The sequence below is a fragment of the Nothoprocta perdicaria genome, unplaced genomic scaffold, assembly GCF_003342845.1.
Source record: "Nothoprocta perdicaria isolate Ctin4 unplaced genomic scaffold, notPer1 scaffold_17, whole genome shotgun sequence".
Classification (NCBI taxonomy): domain Eukaryota; kingdom Metazoa; phylum Chordata; class Aves; order Tinamiformes; family Tinamidae; genus Nothoprocta; species Nothoprocta perdicaria.
Genome location: NW_020454871.1, coordinates 2,812,282 through 2,834,515, shown reverse-complemented (window position 1 = coordinate 2,834,515; position 22,234 = coordinate 2,812,282). Strand labels below are relative to the sequence as shown.

At 39.3% G+C, this 22,234-nt stretch overlaps 1 long non-coding RNA gene across 1 annotated transcript; it reads right to left on the bottom strand.

The window, feature by feature from the left end:
• Positions 1-1,864: 1,864 nt before the first annotated feature.
• LOC112944550 lies at positions 1,865-10,208 on the bottom strand. The gene is made up of 3 exons (XR_003248796.1): positions 10,117-10,208; positions 8,568-8,669; positions 1,865-2,182 (listed from the first exon to the last, which is right to left on the bottom strand). It is a non-coding gene; the product is annotated as an uncharacterized LOC112944550 (long non-coding RNA).
• Between the last annotated feature and the right edge of the window lie 12,026 nt (positions 10,209-22,234).

Genomic DNA, 22,234 nt, shown 5'->3' with positions numbered 1-22,234 from the left:
CAATGGACCCACTCATTTTAGATGGGTAATCAGTTGTAGGCTGCTCTTAATGCCACAAGGGTGCTCTGCTCCTTAGGTATATGAAGAAGAGAGTATTCAATAGAAAAGTTCCAGAAGCTTTTCTTTTCTCCTGGCCTTGATATGAACAAGAGCAAAGTTTCTCATTCTGGTAGCCATGTATATGATGAAGCATGGATACAGTACCACAGAGGTTTGTGCAGCACATCTGGGTCTGCTTCCCTCTCCTCAGCCCTCTCATAGTCTAGGTAGGAGCCCTCTGGTAATGTCACGGGCCAAGCTGAGCAGATCTGAGYATCTCCTGTGAAGGTCCTGACAACGATGGCTATCCCGGCTAAGAAGTGCACAAGGGAAGGTAGATGTAAGAGGAAATTATTCTCTTAAACAGGTTTGTGTCACGGAGGTGCTAGCCAGCTTCAGAGCAACCTGTTGCAGTAGAGATCCTTGAGGAGCCAATATAAGGCCAGTAAGGCTGAAAATCCAGTCAGAATCCTGCTGACTCCCAYGGGGCACATGTATGCGGAGGGCTAGCCAAAAGCAGGACTCTGGGGGAGCTTCTTAGACTGGGCAGAGTGTCCTTGAGAGCATTTGACAGCCCCGTGTGTCTGATGTTGAAGGAAGRGGGTCTATCTAAATCCATATTCTCCATTGCTAGAAAATAGCACAGTAACTGAAGCTTTGCATGCACTGTGGTAAGTTCTCCATGGCTCTTTTGTATCTCATGCTATGTATTGCATAAACCTCCACTGTAATTTTGATTAAAAAGTTATGGTAGATTCTCCATTAGAAGTAACTTGAAAGAAAAGAGGATATTGTCTTTCTATGAAAAGTCCTAATCAAAYAGGAGTTCAAGAAAGTCTGTTGTGCTGAGTGGTGCAGGAGGTGCTTAAAGATCAGGATCACAATCCTCTTCATATTCAAAACTCTGAATCTTGCCTCATAGCATTTGAACWTGTTGGCCTTCAGTGTCAGCTAGAGTATAGCTGTCACTGGGATTCCAAGTTGATGGCGATTGCACTCTTTTCTGGATAGGGTTGTGTATAACAAGATAGAGTATTTCCCTGGTAATTGCTGTAATGAGAAAAATTTGCTTTTCAGGTGTTTTAATCTGGCTGTAGTAACAGATGGGCTGCTTGTGAGGATTTCCTCTTCTGTGTTAAGGACTGCATTTTTACATTAATGGTGGAAGGATGTGGTTCTCAAAGCTTCTGTTAGTCAGTCTTATCTTTCTGCTTGTGCAATATTTAAATAAGAATGCAATTTATGTGCAGAATTCTCCTTACCAGTAAGGCAAATACCGAAGGCATGTCTAAAGCCCCTAGCGTGTCTATTTTTAGATATGCATATTTTAGATGCCATACTCCTAATTATAACTGCCATTCTGTTGCTTTTAAAAAAATAAAGTCTACTGTTTTTGTATCTGTCTCTCTCCTAGCCTTCTCTTGGTGGTAAAGAATACTATAAATGATAGCTGAATCTGGTAATTAGACAAGACTTCCTATTTCAGTCCTGCTTTCTTGCTGTAATGTATTTTGTCTGTTTACTGGCTTGAGGTCCCTTTCCCCCTGTGAGACTTATCTTTTTAATGGCAGTCATTTTTAACATGCACAATTTTTCTGTAAGCATGACATTTACTATCTCTGTAATAACAATCATTTGGTTTATGATTTAAACCATTACAGCAGCGTACCATGCTGTGAGACTCCAATGCTGGCTTCACTTTTACATTGTTTACTTTCCTATCAGCACGTTGACAGTTTATAACTGTTGGCGACTTCCACATTGACTGCAATTTCTATAAAGCTCTATTGGAAATAAGGGACGTCTTCAGACAATTGTTTTCCTSCATTTCTTCCCTACACATGCTATAGGCTTAGTATAAGCTCCTGGTATGGCACTGAACTAGGTGTTTGGGCATGTCGTGATTTTCATAATAAACTATCAAATAGCCATAGCATAATTTTTTTTAATCATATTTTAAGTCTTATAGTCAAAGATCAATTAGAACACRAATATGAGATGGGATATATACAATACTAAACATTATGAGCCCATTGCTGCCTGTGTCCATCTCTCTGCTCCCCTTTCTTTTGCTCCTGCATTTTTCCTYCCTTACGAAGAGTTGAAGGGTGCTTCTTCACTTGGCTATTTAGCCACAATGTTCCTGGAGAATAAACAGAACAAAAAGATCCATTGTAGACAAGACAGATTTGATTACAGATATTTTTATCACCTGGTAGATCTACATATACCTTTCTGTTCCTGGAAGTATTCCCAYTTATCCTGCTCTTTATATTTTTCCCAAATACATTTCTGAATTCAGCCCAGCCATCAGGAACAAGACATTACTAGGGTAACTCAAATGGCCTCTGAAAAGTTAGCACACAGAACTACTGAAATAGTTGGTGGCAAATGGTTGGGTTTGTTGCTTTTTATTCATTCATTTATTTAGAGGCTTACAGCTTGGATAAAAGGAGTTAAATTTTTACAGCTGCTGTCCAAGTCCTATCTCTGCCATAAGGATCTCTGCCACATTTTGAGCTCTGCTGTATTTCAAAGAAAAGATCTAAAGGTTTTTTTACATGGAAAGAAATTATTTTCAAAGATATCCCACCTGAGGTGTACATATATTTAACTCTGGCAATTTCTTTATGAGAGAGAGAGAGAGCGCTTCTGGTCTGCATGCTTTAAACTTAATGAGGCTTTCTTATAAAATGCACAGTACTATTCTGGTCTTCTCTACATGCAAGTTTAAGTATTGGTATATATCAAAAATCTCTATTAATGCTTAAGATTTCGGTTGTGCTAATACTTGTTTTACTGTGATGCTTTATTTCTTGGGTAACTAGAGCTTGTTTCTTTTGTGGCCAACTGTTTGTAATTAAATTGGAAAATAGAATGGGGGGGGAACTTTCTCTAAAAGATGTTTGGATATGCCTTTTACAAGCAGTGCTGAGTTAAAATTTGCTTTACGGAAAGATAAATTTATTTAATAAAAATCTAATTTTCTAGGCTTTAATACTAATGAGCCTGGGGAGCTTATACTTCAGATGTTCCTAATGACTTATGAGTATTTTAAGCTTTACACAAGCATACCAGTTACCCAGTTTCACAATCCTACCATAAGCCTTGTCTTCTTCTAAATTTTAAAGTTCAGGAATTGTGTGGGTTTACCTTTTGAAGAAAATATTTCTAACCTATTTAGACGCAGAAAGAAAATACTTTCAGCATGCARAGGAAAAGCTTGAAACTGTTTTCTGAGCATTTCAGAGGCTCAAATCCTAGGAAAGAATTGGAAGCACTTCAAAAGGGTTCAAAATAWATCTTAGGCAAGGCATTATGTTGGGAAGCTGAAAGGACCCAAATGTCTGGAGCAGAAATGCATTTTTTGCATGTAGCAGGTGCTATTCGTAACGAATGGGCAAGGTACTGCATCTTGTCTGGAGAGCATCGTGCCTGCCGTGGGGTGCATTCCAGTCYGCATCCTGTGCCATCCCATCCTGTGCTTCTTGGGGTACCAGGCCCGTTTTAGAAGAAGGAATTTTTCCCCCAGTTTTTTTTATTTCCTTCTTAGTGTTTCAGTGAAGCTGTAAAATAAAAATTGATGACTTCTTTTAAAGAATATTTTATAACTTTTTATGATTGGACCATGTCAGTATAGAAATATTGTTAAAATCTACTTCTAAAAGTGTGTGCACAGAAGCCTGTAGGAGGGAAGATGTTCTTCCCTTCTTGATGTATTCTTCTTCCACATGGAGTTTGCCTTTGTTTTCAATCTTGAAATTAAAATTGACGGACGGAGAATAATTTGTGCTAATGCAGCTGTTATTCAGTTTGAAAGATGACTAACAGGAAGATAACACTCTTATCTGGGGAACAAAGGGTGACAAATGTCATTCTGCACATCAAGTTTTTCAAACACTGCCTATGAAGCAGCTTTAAAAAAAAAAAAAAAAAAAAAAAAGGAAGGAAAAAGCATTTGAACTGGTGCAGTGTCAATATGGTAGAACAGTCTCCTAAACCTCTTGTCATCTGTGATAAGGACATCAATAATAGTCATTGTCAACCTTCATTAAGTTCAGATGTTCCATTTTTCTGCCCCTTAGGATGCTTTTCATTGATATTTTCCCTAGAAAGAGGAAAGCTCTACATAAAGCTAGTATATAAAGCTTGATTCCTTTCCTCAGGGCACTTAGTACAAAGGAAACAAATTATTTTAATTAATCTTTTTCTGTATGTTTTTAATTGAGTTTCTCTTGAGTGTTTAACCTGCTCCTAGATGCAGAAGAACCTTTGCTTATTAATGCACATATTAAACGCTCAGAACATGGGAATGCTTTATTTGCAAACAAATAAAAAGGAAGATGTCAGGAAAATTAGATCCMTGCTTCCCATTTCCTAGGGATTTGTCTTAACAGCCTTGCTGATACAGCTTAGTTTATACATGTCTGGGCCTTTTAAAATTCTTTTATGAATCTTTTATATGTTGTGCTACCAGTGACCAGTGCCACCCAAGTTTTCTAGTTTTCTGTAGATTAGACGGAGAGATCAAGTCCTTGATTCAGTCTTTCTAAACGTGGAAGATATATTAGGGAGYGTGTTTAGGAGAATGGAAGTTGACATGTTTAAAAAAAAAAGTGCCTTTACTTGCTTTTTGCTTCACATGGAAGAGGCAAAAGGAGCTTTTTAAGTTCATTTAGTCTTAAGCCCTTTTCTCCTCTCTGATCACGTCTTTCCATTATTAGGAATAAAAAAACCCCGTCAGGAGAGAGAGAGATTCACATATTCAATGCTGCTAGAGTTAATGAGGTATATAGTCACCGAATGTTCAAGATTGGAAGGGACCGCTAGAGATCACCTAGTCCAACCTTCCCGCTCCACCAGAGCACCCAGAGCATGTGGCACAGGGTGGCATCCAGGTGCATTTGGAAGACCTCCAGAGAAGACTCCACAGCTTCCTTGGGCAGCCTGTGCCAGGGCTCTGCCACCCTCACAGGAAAGAAGTTCTTCCTCATATGGAGAAGAAACTGCCTGGGTTTCAACTTACACCTATTAATTACCCCTTGTCYTGTCACTGGCCACCAATGAGAAGAGATTGACCCCTTCCTCCCTATATTCTCCCCTCAGGTATTTGTACATATTGATCAGATCCCCTCTAAGCCKTCTCTTCTCCAGAGAAAACAGGCCCAACTTAGTCTCTCCTCATACRAGAGATGTTCCAGTCCCTTAATCATCTTGATTGCTCTACAGTGGGCCCTCTCCAGAAGCTCCACATCCCTCTTATACTGGGGAGCCCAGAACTGCACACAGTACTCCAGGTGYGGCCTCACTGGGGCAGGATCCCCTCCCTTGACCTGCTGTGAACACTCCTCCTGATGCAGGCCAGGATCCCATTGGCCTTCTTGGCCACGAGGGCACACTGCTCACTCATGGTTAACTTGSTGTCCACCAGGACTCCCAGGTCCCTCTCCGTGGAGGTGCTTTCCAGCAGGTTGAGCCCTAATCTGTCCTGGTGCCTGGGGTTATTCCTGCCCAGGTGCAGGACCCTGCACTTGTCCTTATTGAACCTCATGAGGTTCCTCTCTGCCCAACTCTCCAGCCTGTCCAGGTCCCTCTGGATGGCAGCACAGCCCTCCGGAGTGTCGGCCACTCCACCCAGCTTGGTGTCATCCGCAAACWTGCTCAGGRTGCAYTCCGTGCCCTCGTYCAGGTCRTTGATRAACAAGTTGAACAGCACTGGGCCCAGCACTGACCCCTGGGGGACACCACTGGCCACAGGCCTCCARCTGGACTCGGCCCCATTTATSACCACCCKCTGAGCTCTGCCATCCAGCCAGCCCTCGATCCACCTCACTGTGCACTTGTCTAGTCCACTCTCCCGGAGCTTCTCTATGAGGATATTATGGGAGACGGTGTCGAAAGCCTTGCTGAAGTCAAGGTAGACAACACCCATGGCTCTCCCCTCATCCCGTTGGCCAGGCATCCCATCATAGAAGACTATTAGGTTTGTCAGACATGACTTCCCTTTGGTGAATCCATGCTAACTTCTCCTGATCACCTCCTTCTCCTTCGTATGCCTAGGGATGCTCTCTAGGATGAGCTGCTCCATCACCTTTCCAGGGACAGAGGTGAGGCTGACTGGCCTGTAGTAGCCCARCTCCTCCTTCTTGCCCTTTCTGAAGACTGACGTTGGCTCTCTTCCAGTCCTTGGGCACCTCCCCTGCTCTCCAGGACCTCTCGAAGATGATGGAGAGCGGCTGACCAACAACCCCCGCCAGTTTCCTCAGCACTCTAGAGTGCATCCCATCGGGGCCCATAGATTTGTGGGTGACCGGTTTGCCTAAGTGATCCCTAACCCAAKTCTCCTCAACAAGTGGAAGGTCTTCCTCTCTCATGTTTCTCTCTCTTTCACCTGAGCCCTGCAGTTCATGGGGAGTGGCCTTAGCAGTAAAGACAGAGGCAAAGAAGGCATTTACTAACTGCCTTCTCAGCATCCTCAGTCGCCAAGGCACCCCTACCCATTCAGCAGCTCACTAACATTTTCCTTAGTCTTCCTCTTGCTGCTGACRTATTTATAAAAGCCCTTCCTGTTGTCTCTGACATCCTTCACCAACTCTAGTTCCAGAGAATCCAGAGCGTGCACATCTGCATTCTCTGACAATGCACCTGTATTCTTCCTATGAGGCCTGGCCCTTCTGCCACATGATATATGCTTGCTGTGTCTCATTAAGTTTCCCCAGCAGTCCCTTGCCCATCCATAAAGGTCTCCTGCCTCTCCTTACTCGACTTACTGTTCGTTCTTTATTTTTATTTTCTGTTAATGTACACTTTCTAAGAAGTTTATTTTTCATGATTTTTTTACTTATGAATGAAAATAGAAAATGAATATTCTGACACTTKGCTCTGGAAAGTCACCATGAAATCAGAGAATCAAACTGAAGTCTTCTTATAACATGAAATTTTATAATCCAGAAAGCCTGTAGGACTAATCCTGCAGACCTGTGCAAATTTAATTGCACAAAGATGCTTGTAAATTATTATTTAAATGTTCTCTAAATGTTACTATAGATTTGGTGGTGTTATACTGGCAAGCAGCTGCTCAGTATTATGTCCAAAGGAATAAAATTTTGTCATACATTTATCAAATGACAACTACATTTTGTCAAAAACACATTACAGAACAAAATATAAATAGGTCTATTAAAAAAAAAAAAAGCTGTAAATTGAGAATTTGTTTGCTGCTTTGAGCTAAATCTACTCAAAATCATCCTTTCTTAGTATAACTTGTCCAAATGAGTTGAGTTGCATTTTCAGGTTCTGTTTGCAATCAAACTGATAGAAAAACTTGTTGAAGAACTGAGTRTACTTCCAGCTTGGTTATAAATAACTGCTCCAAATTCTCATAAATCTGAAATGAGTTTCAAACAATTCTAGACCTACCAATTTCAAATGGGAATCACTGTAAAGTCCACATGATCTTTGTTATAGTTGAGACCCTGTGATCGTTTTTGTGTCCCAAGCAGAGAATATGATAAGTAGGACATCTCTGCTGACTAAAGGAGTTGGGGACTATGGAATAATGATTCATAGAAAATATCTATCTATGTAGTCATGTAGATTAGTTAATTTGTCTGCTTGTTTGTGAATTAATTATTTTTGTTTTTCTAGATAAATTTAAACAACCAATCCCAACAAATTTCATTAGTGCAGTGTTTGCAGAACTCAGGGAATTTCTTTCTCTGGCCTTACTTACAAGAGACACTTCAGGTAGTAAATGTACTCATCATCCTTCTTTTGTCAGTGTTACAGGACTTCATTACAGCATGCCAGCACTTAAAAGGACAATACCTGCTGTGTGAAGAGACCTGTGCAGCTTATGAAAGCAGATACCTATAGTGTCATTATGAGTTGTCAATGCAATTGTGCCTCAGGCCATTCTCACAACATAYCTAATTCTTTTCCCCTCTGACCCCTTTTATGCCAGAAAATGGTAGAATTGTGCACTCCTGGCTTTGAAAAGTAGTATAGAGCCTGACACAATCCTTATAACATCACATATCAAGGTAGACCTAGAGAGATTTTTAAATAGATGAAGTTATGCTCATCACCATATGTGAAAGTTGAAAGTTTTATCTTCTGTTTTAAAATAAAACACAGTCATACTACTATTTTTTTCATTGATAGCTGCTCTCTAAAATCATGCATGAAATGACACAAGAAAGTCAGTGCTGATCTGAAAATACACCATATTCTTTGAAGCAGTTGGAATTCAAGGAGCATGTGTGAGTTTTCATAGTGCTACAGTCCTGGACGACCCAAATCTACCATAAAGAGGGTGCTCCCTAGAACTGAAATGTCTCTGGAACCCAWAGTTGTGTAATGTTCTAAGAATATGGTGAGTGTGTGAGGGAACTGGAGAGAAAATGGTGTTCTTCAACAAGGTTTCCAGTTAACAAGCAGCCTATGTATTTCTCTGAAAGTGGACAAGTACTGTTCCATGTCCAACAGCCCTTCCTTACTCCCAGAATGGACACGTTATTGAAACTCACCGTCCCCCATGTTGGAACCATTCTGTAGACCAGTGCAGCATCAGGTCACATATTCCAGCTACTGCAGAGGACAGATGGAGTCACAACAGCTGCATGTGATATCTGTGAGGAGGGAAAAGCACTTCAGATTCTGCTAGATATAGTTTAAAGATAACAGTGATGCATGTAAATCTTGAATTTATATGAAAGGTAGCCCTTGCCTTCCCCAATCTCAGTACACTTTCCTAAATCCAGATTTAGTACCATCTTGCTATATTGTTTTGAGGCCATGTAGTCTAGAAAAATCTTGAATTGATTCCTTCTTTTTTTTCCTCCACCTTCCCCAATTTAAAGCCATGGTTCCTGGTAGTGGGCACAGGAATCCAAAAGCAAAATACTGTTCACATCTTGACTTTCTGTTGTAAGTATAATATTCTGAGTTTGTTTCCTGTATTAATGTGTAGCTCATAATTGTTAATATTGCCAGTGATTTACTGATGAGCCTCTTAACTTTAAGCAATGCTGTGACTCAATCCCTTTCCCTGTAGTATTAAAAACTAATTTGACAGTTGCTACAGGCAAAGCTGCAAGATGACTCAGATTGTCAAATGTCCTTTGTCCTCACAAATGCAAAATCCTCCAGCCAAGTTTCAAATGCGATTCCACTTTATTCTAATTTATTGTTCGTTTCTGCTCTTGACATAGCAGTTCCCTAACAAGTCTGTACATCATTACTTAAATGCTTGCTCACAATGGACTGCTGTCAATCACTGGCACAGCCCATCAAGCAGGAAGAATGTCTGATCAAACACATTTTGAAAGGTCTGCCACAACAATAGAGGAAAAGCTGAATCAAACTTGGGGGAAGGGAAGGGCTAAACAAGACTTATTTGTAGCAAGTCAATGAGATTATTTTAAATAGSCCTAAGATTTTCAAAACCATGTGGAATTAATCCCTTTCTGGATACTTCTGAGGCTGTGTATTTTTTTTTAAAGCACTGATGATAATGCAAGTGGTTGATAAAATACTAATACCAATGACTGTAGCAAAAATGAAGCATCAGTCCATTCTGACCTTCCTGGGGCTGCAAAGAACCTTGGAATCAGCCTAAGAATTACCAGAAAAAAAAACAGAAATGACTGAGGGTGAATCTCTCCTGGGTCATATGTGATAACATCAAAAAAAGCATTTTAATTAATTATATTTTTCCATGTGTCTTCTTAAGACATGATCTTGATTTAATTTATTTTTAAATGTCCAGAATAAAACAACATCTGTGGTTGATTTTTTTCTAACAATATGTTTGTTTATAATTTACTCTAGAATGAATTCTATTCTTTACATAGCGGACTAAAGTGTCCACCAACTCAACAGGTAAGCTCCACAAAGAAAAGGCTGAATTTTAAAATCAAAATACTGAAATAGATTTTTCATTCTGGGAACCTCAATAAAAGTAATTACATTGTTTTCTTCCTAATCTGGAAGGAATTTGGCAGYAGTGTACAGCCTTGAACTTCCCCTGATCTCTGCACTGTAGCTAGCGATAGATCAATAACACACTTCACTTACAAGAGTTTATGTCCTTGTCAACTCAAAATCCTGGTCACTCGGGGCTGTCCTTCTGAAGGTTAGCTTGGCACATCTTCTCTTTCAATTTGTCMCTTCTGTAGGGGCAGGAAGTGGGAGAGGAAGAATAACAGCAATCACTATATGATTCTCTGCCAACCATATCTCACCCCATATCTTAACAATGAAACAGTCTTTCCCACAAATGGGAAAATGTTGCAGTCCCTGAGGAATWCCTGGCATGAAACACATCCGAGCAGATCTGGTGGGCTGGGCAGCAGGAACCTCTGATGGGGATTTCAGCTGCATTGAGTGGGGTTTGCACTCCGGGCACGGCGGCAGAAGAGCTAAGGGAACAACAGACTAATGAACAGTACATGAAGTACATGTTGGTTGAAGCTACAAGAGACCTGGTCTGACGCCCCACTGCTCAAAGGTGAGCTGAACAGTTTATGGGACCCGCACTGTGAATCTCCTGAACTGCAAGTGGAAGGAGATCTGTTTTGTGAAACAAGTTATCTACCCTCCCTAACAGAGAAAACAAAACACTCTGAAATACTTCATTTTGTGTTAAGCATAGGAAGAGCCAGGTATCTGCCTGGGCTGTTTAGTTCATCTCTGAGGAAGAGAAGAAGGAAAGAGGAGAAAAAAAATTTGCTAAAAGTAGCGGGGGTGTTGCTTTGGTTGAGGACTGCTGTGTAATTTAGTAATTCCTTGGCACAGAGTGCCCCTAATGTTATCTGCATTAAAACCTTCTAAACATATTGCATAACTTAACTTGTGCTCTGCCAACGGATTATATTGATTTAGYGGCTGAGCTTGTCGGTAGTCTAGATTCTATTTTGAAGTATCCATTTTTCCCCATGTAGAAATAGAGGCTTTGAACTGAGAGGCCTGACTTCTACTTCAAAGATCAGAAGCTAGAGGAACTGCAGAAAACACTCCTTGGATTGAATGGAACATGTGTATTATCAGTGGATAAAACCGAGTAGCTGCATCTGGAAGAGGAGCAAAGGGAAGTGCCAATGTTAAGAGATGTATTGTTTTGATTTATATTGGATGAGAAAATTGCTGGTAGGTTTATTTTATTGAAAAATGCAGTAACGAACAGTACACTATTTTAAGAAGTACAGATTGCTTTCGAGTTAATAAACCATAAAACTGATTCAGTGTTAAAAAAGTGGATAACCATGGTTTTATTCTTTTTGCAGTTCTCTCATGGTGATTATATGAATTGCTACTGTGACTGAAACTAAGGCCTTAAAAGTGAGCTTGACACAAYAGAAAGACAAGCCTTAAAATACTTTTCTGAGATTAAAAGATTGTTTCATTTACTTTTACCAGCTCATCTCAACTTGATCGTATTGAAAATGTCAATATTTAAGCCACTTCTTTTCCATACTATTGTAATAAATGATAAAAAGTTGGCATTTTCTTTGCCTGACACCTCTAGAGGAGAATGGATTGAGATGTAGAAATGAACTTTTGTAAAGTGATGATCTGTAAGCAGTCATAGTTAGCTTCCAGCTTGGATAAATCCATATAAACGAACAGACAGTGTCTTGTAATAGAAGCAAAACCTAACTTATGGCTGAGTCTTGTTCTGCCTTTTTTTTTTTTTTTTTTCCCAATGGGAATCAAAGAGTCTTTTAAACTCTTTAAAAAGCAAACAATTTGTTTAAGTGGTGATTAAAATTCCCAGAGCAGATAATGTTACCCACAGTTGTCTGCAATGTCCTAGAACAGCTAATAGTTCTGGCTATCTCCATAGCAGAAGAGCCTAATGTGAGCAGTAGATCTAGCCATGCAGAGAGGTGTTAAATGCTCTTATCGACTATTTATTCATATGCAATAAACCCGGAGTGCCCRCAAAGCATCAAAAATACTGCATGTGCAGATTGTAAGTAAGTCTARCACTTCTTAGTAACAGTAGGTTACTGTGAGGTACACATATTTGATCAGGAAATCTGAGGAAAGCTCAAATATAGAAAAGTTACCGAAGCTGCTCTTTCTATCTCTTTTTTTCGTATCCTTTTTGATATTCTTCCCCATACCGTATGAAAGCTAAAAATTGATTCACTGAGGCTAAAAGTTGTTTATAAAGCTAATAACTGTTTCAGTGCTGTTCTGTGTTAACCAGGAGAAAAGTCCCATGAAGATCTAAATCCTCCTAGTAATTTTGAAGAGAAGACCTAGCAAAAGGGTTAACTGTTAAGAAACAAGTTTCTCAGCAAATAGTCAGGATAAAACGTTAACTGTTAGCATCAAGCACTCAATGGAGTGTTTGTAGTTCTTGTGCTATTTGAAACTATGGAGAAAAAGCTGCAATTCTGTTTAAAAACCCAACTCTTCCCATCTTGATTTTAGCTACTCTAAAACGGTGCTCTTTAAACTGATTGRCTTTCATCAAGAGTTCTTTCAATGTCACAGAAATAGATTTCATTGGTTTTGACAGCCTGGCTTGTGCTAAGCTTGTATCAAAAACCTACCAACGGGAACAAAGACTGCTGAGTTGAACATAATGGTCATATTTGGGATTTCTGCTGTGTGTGTCTCTGTGGTGGATGTGATTTCCTCTATTTCGACCCCAAGAAGCTTGCACARCAGCTCATTTAAAGTTCATGCCTCCAAAAGGAAAATAGTGGAACTATGAAAGGAGAAATGATCAACTGCATTTTTATTTTGAGTAGCCCTCCCACTGTCTGTGAACTCTGCAGGGGAAGAGGAAATGGGAAATCAGTGTTGCCCTTAAAACAGCTTTTTTTTTTTTTTTTTTTTCCCTAACATAATGCATATGACACACTGCACTATTCCCCACTATCTGTAAATGACTGAAAGTAGGTGCAAAATGTCCTGTTGTGGCCAGCTTCTCTGCAGCTCTTTGAGATTCACATGCTCCTGTTATCTTTCCCTTAATATTTAGCATATACTTTGTGTAGTCTCATAAGGATCTGAGAATAAATAACACAGCTATTAGTAATTTTCACGTCTTCTGGACATCTTCCTGTTCTCACAGGCAGTTCGGATCAGGACATAGTTGAAACAATACATTGAACTAGCACTTTTCTACTGGTCATTCCTAAAATCTAGTCCCCAGTTAAATGAGCTGTTATGTACCCGTTATCATTTTGTTTTCCTGCAGAGCCAATGGATAATCCTCTTGCAAGTCTCTTCAAGTGAAGCTTTGGCTGAGTAATATTCTTCTTTCTATACATAGTATAGAAATAGTATTCTATAATAATAGTATTCTTTCTATACATAGAAAGAACTATGGACCTGGACAAAGTGTCTCCTAGGTAAGGTGGGAGGAGGGCTATATAGTTCTCCCTTCAAATTATGGCCTGTGGCACATTCATAGCTGTAGTCAATATATTTTATATATGTACACACTCTATTCGTGGTGGTACTACATGTGATAGTGAAAGCCTCCTCTGTGCAGAAGTGGAAGTACATATGTAATAGCTAACAGAAAAAAAAATATACATTTTTGCTTCCTTTTCCTGCCTCTTTGATTAAGCATTCCTGGGTAAAATAGAAAAACCAAAGCTGAACTGGTAACTGTATCTCTTATTAGACTATAGCAACATCCTAAAACTTGACTGTTTATTCACATCTGCTGGGTGATATTTATACTGGGTTAATGGATTGAGTTTATTCATCTTTTTGCAAAGAAGCAGAATTAAGCTATACTTTTATTATTAGCCCTGTCTTTTTGAGAGAGTGACTGAGGCTCGGAAGGGAAGTTGAGTTTAATATTGCTTTTTAATAGATTATGTGTGTGCACATCTGTTCCCTTAAACCTTTTTGCATTTTGGGAACTGGTCCAGTATCTACACAGATGTAAAAATTCTCATGTAGGACCTGGTTCAATTAGTATGGAGAAACACAGCTAATTGTTTRAAAGTGCTTATAAATGCTGTTATTTGTTGCAAATAACTTGAATGATTAAGAGCAAAATTAAGCTTGGTACCAATTTCTCTTGCGTTCCTCCCAGTTGGCAAAAATAGAAAGTGGCTAGTCAGCTTTCCCATTGTTTACATAGTTTTGAGTTTTTAATTAACATAATCTGTTTATTGCAATGTAGCTGCTAATTGCAGGCAGTTGAAGAAGARGAGTACAAATTGCTGTGTTTATGTGGCAGAAAGAGGAGCCAAATAATTAGGGAAACTGCTTCCCATRTAGAAAATGATTATATTTTCTTTCTTTACATGGAAACATAAATAAATCTGTGACCAACCATTTGGACACAATTTAAAAGCACTGTAGCAAAGCAAAGAACACCCAACACATTCATTCATTTCTTCATTAACTTGTCTGATTTCCTGAACATATTTTTGTTGCTTTTTTTGTTCTTAATGTAAGTGAACCTTGCCTTAAAAAGAACTTCACTGGTTCTGAGGATTTGGGAAAATTCCAACTCGGAGTTTCACTGATTTTTTCCCAAAGCCACTTTGCATTGGAGCTCTACAGGTTCAGCGACACCAACCATGAACTTTCAATACCCAGATCCATTACTAGAGTTTCTTGGATTCGTTATGAGGTTAAGCACACATCAGCATTACAAGGATATTTTAGTATCTTAATTGAAATGAGGACTGTTTAGCTGCTATTTCTACTTATTTGCTTCCAAATTAGAGTGCTTTTACTAAGAAAAAAAATCCATGTTTTTGGCAAATATTCAGATAATAGGTCTGGCTCAAACCATGCTTTATTATTACCTAGTACTCTGCAGAGGAATCTTAAGGAGGAAGAACCATTAATTTTGACTTTTTTTCTGCAGACGTAAGCAACAGAACCAAACCTAATTACTGAATTGAGTTTTGTCCCAGGCATGTAATCCACTCTGCAAATTTTATTCTACTTCAAATTTTTTACTGCAGCCAAATATGGTAAAGGTTATTAGGTATTCTAATCTTATAAAATAAAAAGCAACAAAACCGGATGCTGTTAAGACGACTAGGTTCTCTTCAAACACAGCAAGATTTACTTTATGCTAGAATGAACAATGATTAAGAAGGTTTGACTGTATTATTAGGAACCTTTAATTGCAAAAAGAGAAGCAGCTATGTATTCTGTAAAATGTAATCGAAATCATTTGCAGTAGCAAATTAAATATATTCATGAGAAGTTCCAAATATTTTATCTATTGACCTTTACAATACACTGTACAATTTTAGTATTGGCACTATTGTGTAATTTTAGAACCAACAATAACTGAAATGCAGGGCCCTGATTCTGACTCCATTTATATCAAATGTAATCTTTCTGAACTCTGGGAGTAACTCCTAACTTGCAGCACTGAGGGCTAATTGGAATCATGCCTTTTGGCCTTATGCCCACAATAATACTGATTTCTGAAATTTAATAATAATAAAAAAGATAACACTTATTGATCTATTTTAAGTTTACACACTTCTTCTAGACTTTCCACCTCAGTCAGGAAAATGGATGACATGATATTTATTATAACTAGATGGTAACATCGAATGGCTCCTCACCCGTTAGTTCCTTCAGACTTCTAGTTTCTGCTATTCTACCATGCTGGGCCCAGGTAATGACTCCTTCTAGAAAACTTTTTTTGCTGTTGTTTGCTATGCAGGACTTTGCACAGTGCTGTTAATAAAGCAGCTGTCATGTGTGACAGCCTACTGGTGTCTATAGTAAGCTTTAACACAGTCTGATGTTATAGCAAAGTATCCTGATGAAYTGTGTTTAGTAGCTTAGCAGAGGATAATAGGTCCCCAAAAAATCCTAAAAYGACCACTAATGCTGTTTTTGAGGAGAAGCTGTTCTCTTGTTTATAGGATATGAAGGAGGTGATAAAGAGCACTTTTAAAAAGACAATGAATCAACTCTTAAAACACCCTGATGACCTCAGAACACTACCTTTCTGTTTTTTCTATATGATTCCAATCTTTTCTAACTGAAAATGCTACAATGAAATGTATTACCCTTTTTATAGAAATGACAGAGATAGAACACTTACTGAGCAATTTAAGAGACACAGCTGAACCTAATCACTCCTGAAATCAAAAGAAGTGAAGGGAAAATTCTTTTTCTCCTCTTTTTCACTGGTAATGAATGTGAATACTTAGTTTTAGACTCCTTTCGGTATTCTGCCACAACAAATGAGAATAGGCAGGGGATAGATCTTCACATTGCTACACTGCTCACATCCTAGTGTGCCTCTCCTTTATCCTCTGCTCCATCTCCCTAGCGCATCACCAACTTTTTAAGTGGGTTTGCAACTGCCATTATCAGTTGGTTCCATTTTTAAAATTGTTGTGCAACTGCACTGATGAGAGGCAAAAGTGAGGAGGCAAAAAGAGCTTGTGTTTCCTGTGAATCCGTATTCTCTATATAAAGCAGTCCTTTAAATTCTCTTTCAGATTTTTGGTCTGCATAACTAGGTTTAAGCCTTCTGGCTTCCTCACTCAGCCTTTTGCACAACAAATCTGCAGGAACATCCATGGTGTTCCTCTGCCCATAGTGTATTTAGATCCTAAGCTGTCAATGCCTCATAGATGGGATAATTTCAGTAGCTCAGAATTATTCAGTCATGTTCAGAACTTGTGGCTGGATGGCATTATTTGGGTGAGGGTAAGGAATGCCTAGGAGTTTTGCTGGAGAAGTGTGACTCAGGCATGGATCATCTTGATAATCATCTCATCCATCCATTACTGGTGCTGCTAAAAGCTGCAGCCCTCCTCACTGGTATCCACAAGCAGMATGTGCCAGACAAAGACGTGCCATGAAGTGCAAAGTGCAATACCTGCTTCTGCTCGACCTTGGTCCTCTATCCAAGTTTTTAACTGGTCCTCTAGTGAGTGGGTCACGGTTGTCAGCGCCAGCAGCACCAGAATGCAGGTGGTAACGAGGTAACAAGGTGTTACGACACTCACTCTATTTTGCATGTTGCAGTAACCTGTGGAAATTGGTCCAAAACACACAGCCCTGACAATTTACTGCACATTAAACAGCACCTGCATAACAGACTAATATGAGACAACCTTTTAGCGGTTTGCTGGCAGGAAAGAAGCTATTTGGAGGGCCATGTGCACAGCACACGATTGATTTAAATTGCAGAGAAACATGCAAATGGATTTTTTTCCCTCCTTAACTTCCCAAAACARGGAAACAATTCAGATGTTGTAATAAGTTTTTCTTAAAATCGGAGGGAATAAAGCAAGAGTGGGATCTTCGTGATTCAAATGGCTCTTAATGATGAACAGAAGGGTCTAGAAACACTCATTTTATTTTTCTTTTAACATGATTCGGTAATAAACAAGCTGTATGAATAAATGTACCTGGTGAAATAGTGAGATTTTTCTATGCGCTTGTCAGAACGTTCCTCCCTCTGCACTTCAGTAGCTGGAAAATTATGATATAACCAGTGACACTGTTCTCCCCTTCTGCCTCCTCTGGAGTGGTTTTTCTCCAAGACAAGCTTAAAGTAAGAATAAGATAAAATGTTATTATAGGGCCAYTGATCTTCTGTTATGTAAAAGGAGTAAATATAGGTGTCACTGCTGACAAAGTACTAAGCTATCCCAGCCTATGCAAGACTGAGTGCAAAACACTGAAAAACAACCTTATCTGATCTTTCTAGATACCCAACTTAAGGGGAGAGGGAGAGAGGCATCCTTAGAACCAAGACGACTGTAATAGCTGCCAGGTTCAGAAATAAAACAAACCTGGGTGACAAGTGCAAACTCTGAAATCAGATATTCTAGTTGAAATACAAAAACAAAAAAGAAAACCACTTTGAAACATCAGGTCTACTTGCCAAGTAATACTAGGTTAAATTTCATGACCTAGTTATACACCTCAAATACAGTAGTTTTGAAGTAGAAGTGTTAGCACAAAATAATCTATAGAGAGGCTAGCAGTGCCACTGGAAGGGGGGACTTGACAGCCAGGCCACCACAGGAGCTTCATGCAGAGTAAGGGTCCCAGGGTGCCTTGGCAGCACCASACACAGCTCCTCGTCCTACCTTTTATGTGAGAGAGCAGCATGTAAATCATAAATGCCTATCACTGCTATGATGGCCTCTCAGTGTTAAACTACCATGAAATAATCCACAGTATGGGGATCTTGGTGAATGACCATCAAGCATCACAYGACTTTTGGCACTGAGGCAGCTGGGTCTGGTTTTAACTTCTCCTCATTGCTATGGATGGGAGCTGACTTGAGCTCCAAGGAGCAAGAGGCTTTTATGTAGAAGCCTTCAACATGAGGTAAAAGCTGTAATGCAGGAAACACGAGTTCTTGCCTTTCTTTTCTGGATCATAGGAAAAGATTTTCCTGAATGCTCCAGGAAAATCCCTTTTCTGTGTACGCCGCCCTGTAACCCTCAGCTCTTGGTGGATCTCCCATGTCTAGTTCCTCTGATTTTCTTCTGCATTTTTCTGTGAAAAGCCTGCCCGTGTGCCTGCTGGAAGGCAAAGGTTACCAACCTCACCTGCATATGCTACTATTGATTTATAAGGAAGATAACACCTAGGAAAGAAGCACACAGAAATGCTTGTAATCAACTAAATATCTATGTAGTTACATAGTTGCATAAAAAAGGCTGTCACTTTAAAAAAGTTATCTTTTATGGCATTTTGCAGAATAGTTCTTTCATGAGGTATTTCTGAGATTTCGTAAGATGCTTTTCAACAAGGTTATCATATGACAACAGAGTGATTTTTTTCATATACCAGACTGTTCTTTGTRAGCAGCAAATCTGTGTGCTCTAGTACCAAGTATGCTAGTTCCCAGCGTGCAGAAACATGCCCCATTATTAAACACAAACTGACGTTATTTGTGGAGTAATGGCAGAAATGTTATTTGTGGGCATGATTCTGTATGTGAAGAACTCATCATCCCAATCCATGTTAGATGGTTTTCCTTACATCTCTATGGCAGCTCACCYAAGGAAATGCATTTGGGTGTAATTTTTTAAGCCCTTCAAGCCAAAATCTGTTTCCATGTAAGCTTTTTGACAAAAGAAAAATACACTTTTGTTGAGAAAGGAACATATACAGCATCTCTCACAGGAAAATGTGCTTGCTGCTGTTGTTCCTGACTGTAGTATTGAATGTCAGATATGAAAAGCGCTGGTGCCAGACAAAGACTCTGACAGTAGTAAAGCTATGTCTGAAATAAGCCAGACCACCCCCAGCACTGGAAAGTATCCCAGCTCATTCTAAGCAATGGAGCTTCTGTACACAGATGAACACATCTGTACTGTGTTCAGCTTGATAGAAAGGTATATTAGTAGGTTTTTATATGAACTCCAACAGTCTGAATTTTGTGTTTATCTTCTATGTCCTTTTCAGACACTTGTTTTGTGTCTGTGCACATTTTTGCATAGAAATCCGTGATTTCTTGTCTTTGAGATGAAGAAAACTGACATGAAATAAAAACTAATTAAAGCATGTGATTATAAGTAGTTTTTCCTTAGAGAATAGTTTTTAAAAAGGAAAATAAATTATGTCAAGATGCAGACCGAATAATAATAATGTGTTGTATTTTTTTGGCTGCCAGGAGCCAGCTACCAGCTGAGTCAAGATGCGCCCTCATCTCCTGCTCCCTGCCTTTGAACAGCGGTTATGGATTAAGTCTGACAGTGTGAAAATAAATGGGAGAGTATAGGTGAAGCCAAGCATTTATCAAGCCTGGTTGTATTTTATGCAAGAAAAGTCTGATACAATTTAATAAGATAACAGAAAACTTAACACTGTCTTCAGGATGTCAAAAATATGGATTTATGCTTTGTGCCAATGCTACTACCGTTAACTTGATGAATTTAAGTTATTTCAAGTTTCAGGTTTAGTGTCTAGAAGTCAGCGGTGCAACAGGAATGCTTTTCAGATACAAAACTGAATGTCTTGGCATACGTGTGGGAAGAATATTAAAAATGATCAGTTATTATTATAAAATGTGGTGTGAAGAAGYGGCAAAGCCATTAGAATAACAGCTCTTCTGTATCAGTGTCTGGCAGTTATAGCATTYTGCATTCTCTATAAGCATTGTTTGAAGAAGTTTAGGAACTAAATAGATGCACTAAGAAGAGAGACCAAAAAATAAAACTAGTTAAAGCATTCCAGGTGCTTTTTGATCTTTCTTTTTAAWAAAGAGTATAGAGACATCGACTCATGAGTTAAGCTAACCTTGGGACTGTATAGAAGGAATCCCCATAGTCTCTCAGTGGATATTTATCACACTTTTCAAAAGTGATTTTGACCTAAATGGATTGKTTTCTTGTGCTACTCTATGTCCTAGCACATCTTTAGCATACACTACAGCACAACCTGTTTTTGAGCGTGCGAGCACTTTGATAAATGTACTCCAGTCATGACTGCTTTTTTCTTACTCGCTATCTATTGATTCTTATAATATCAACTTTCATGACTTGCACCATTTGTTAGAATTCCTCTGTTTAGTTTTAAAGGCCATCTAAATTGATATACAAACAATTCAGTTCTCTCTTACTAGCTTCTTTCAGGCTTCTCTATGGTTCCTTTTATCGATCATATCAGTCTTAGTCCAGGAAGGACATGCCCCAGTTACTCAGGCTATTCAAGTACCACAGAAGAGGGTCCAAAGCAGTTCCAGGGTCAGACCTTTATACTGAGCAGAGTGAATTGGAGTAAGAAGGTGGTATTTCTGAGCCCAATTTTCAGATACCCTGGAGAATAAAAGGCTATGTTTAATACAGACAAGTCAGTAAGTACTTTTTTTTTCCAGAGAGGAAAGGAATAGCTTTGCCTTGATCTATTTCAGAGCTATCAAAGAGCAGATTAAAAGGCCTGTAGGCTCTGTTGAGCCACGGCTCAGCTGCGGCCTGAATGCGRCCACGCTCCCCTCCTGCCTCACCATCAAAGAGGTAGACAGGGAGCTCCCCTCAGACTGGCTTTTCTTCCCCGTGTCGTGGTACTGCATCACCCAGCCCTCATCAAGGTTTTCCTAACTCCATGCGGAAAAGCTAATTGAATTTATCTGCTAGCAAACAGGCACGGTTTTGAGGCTAAACGAAATAGCTGTCAATAATAGGTGCTGCTCTTCCCTCTAATGTAATGACCGCTTTCGTCGTTGGTGAAAGGCTTCTCTGGGGTGGGAGCAAAGAGGGAGATTCTAACCAAGGCCAAGGTGATGGCATTTCACTGCACAGCTTTTCCTGGGGTCAAACAACAGGTCACACCTTGTGCAGCAATGAGCAGAATACATTGGATAATGTTAATACATTGGGAAATGYTAACCAAGTAACTTGGAACTTAGTGCTATAAGAATTACTATTTGTCTGTGGAAATACATTGCAATCATTTCTTCAGTTAGTTTAGCCCACTGGTTCCTTTCTTCTTCCTTACATTCCACTTGCATTCATTGTTCAATGGATTTGATAAGTACTTTTCCAAGATGAATGCTCCTCTTTGGCTTTACTGTTGGTGACAATTTCTCCAGCATAAATCTCTAACATTCCTACGGAGCCCAAGGTGACAAAAAGTTAAGTAGCTTCACAAATAGAGAAATACTGCTTTTTTTTCCCCAGAAGTCTAAGCCTTTACCCCCCGCCAAAAAAAAACAAAGCAAATGCAGACCAAGATGTTCACTTTGATCAGTGCAGAATGGTAATTAAATCTAAAGGCTAAAGAGCGATAATGAGGTATTTTTGGTGTTGTTTTTTGTTTTTGTCATGGCTCACATGTTTAGAAAGRAAAAGCCCCAAATATGTTACACCACTTGATTTTTTCTTTCCTCTTTGTAACCATCTCTAATTTACTGGCTTATCATAGTGTACTTCACATTAGGTGAGTAGCACCTGAGTTTGTAGACAGTTTGTAGTTGTAAAGAATATTAACTTGATCTTGTTCAGTTTGGGATTCTTCTTATTTTTAAAGCAGAAGCTATTATGTGATAGTACTAGCTACCCTGTCTTAAATAGTTTTCCTTTTCTACAGAACGGTAGAAAAGGTGTAAGTAGTTGAGGTCTAACATCTCACTTGCTAGACTAACAAAAAAAAAATGAGCATGGATAAATTCAAACCTTCCCTGGGAGAAACCTGTCAAGTGCTTTAGACAGAGAGCAGGTACCTGAGAAGCAAGAGGACCCAGTGGACAGGTCTGAGCTGGCAG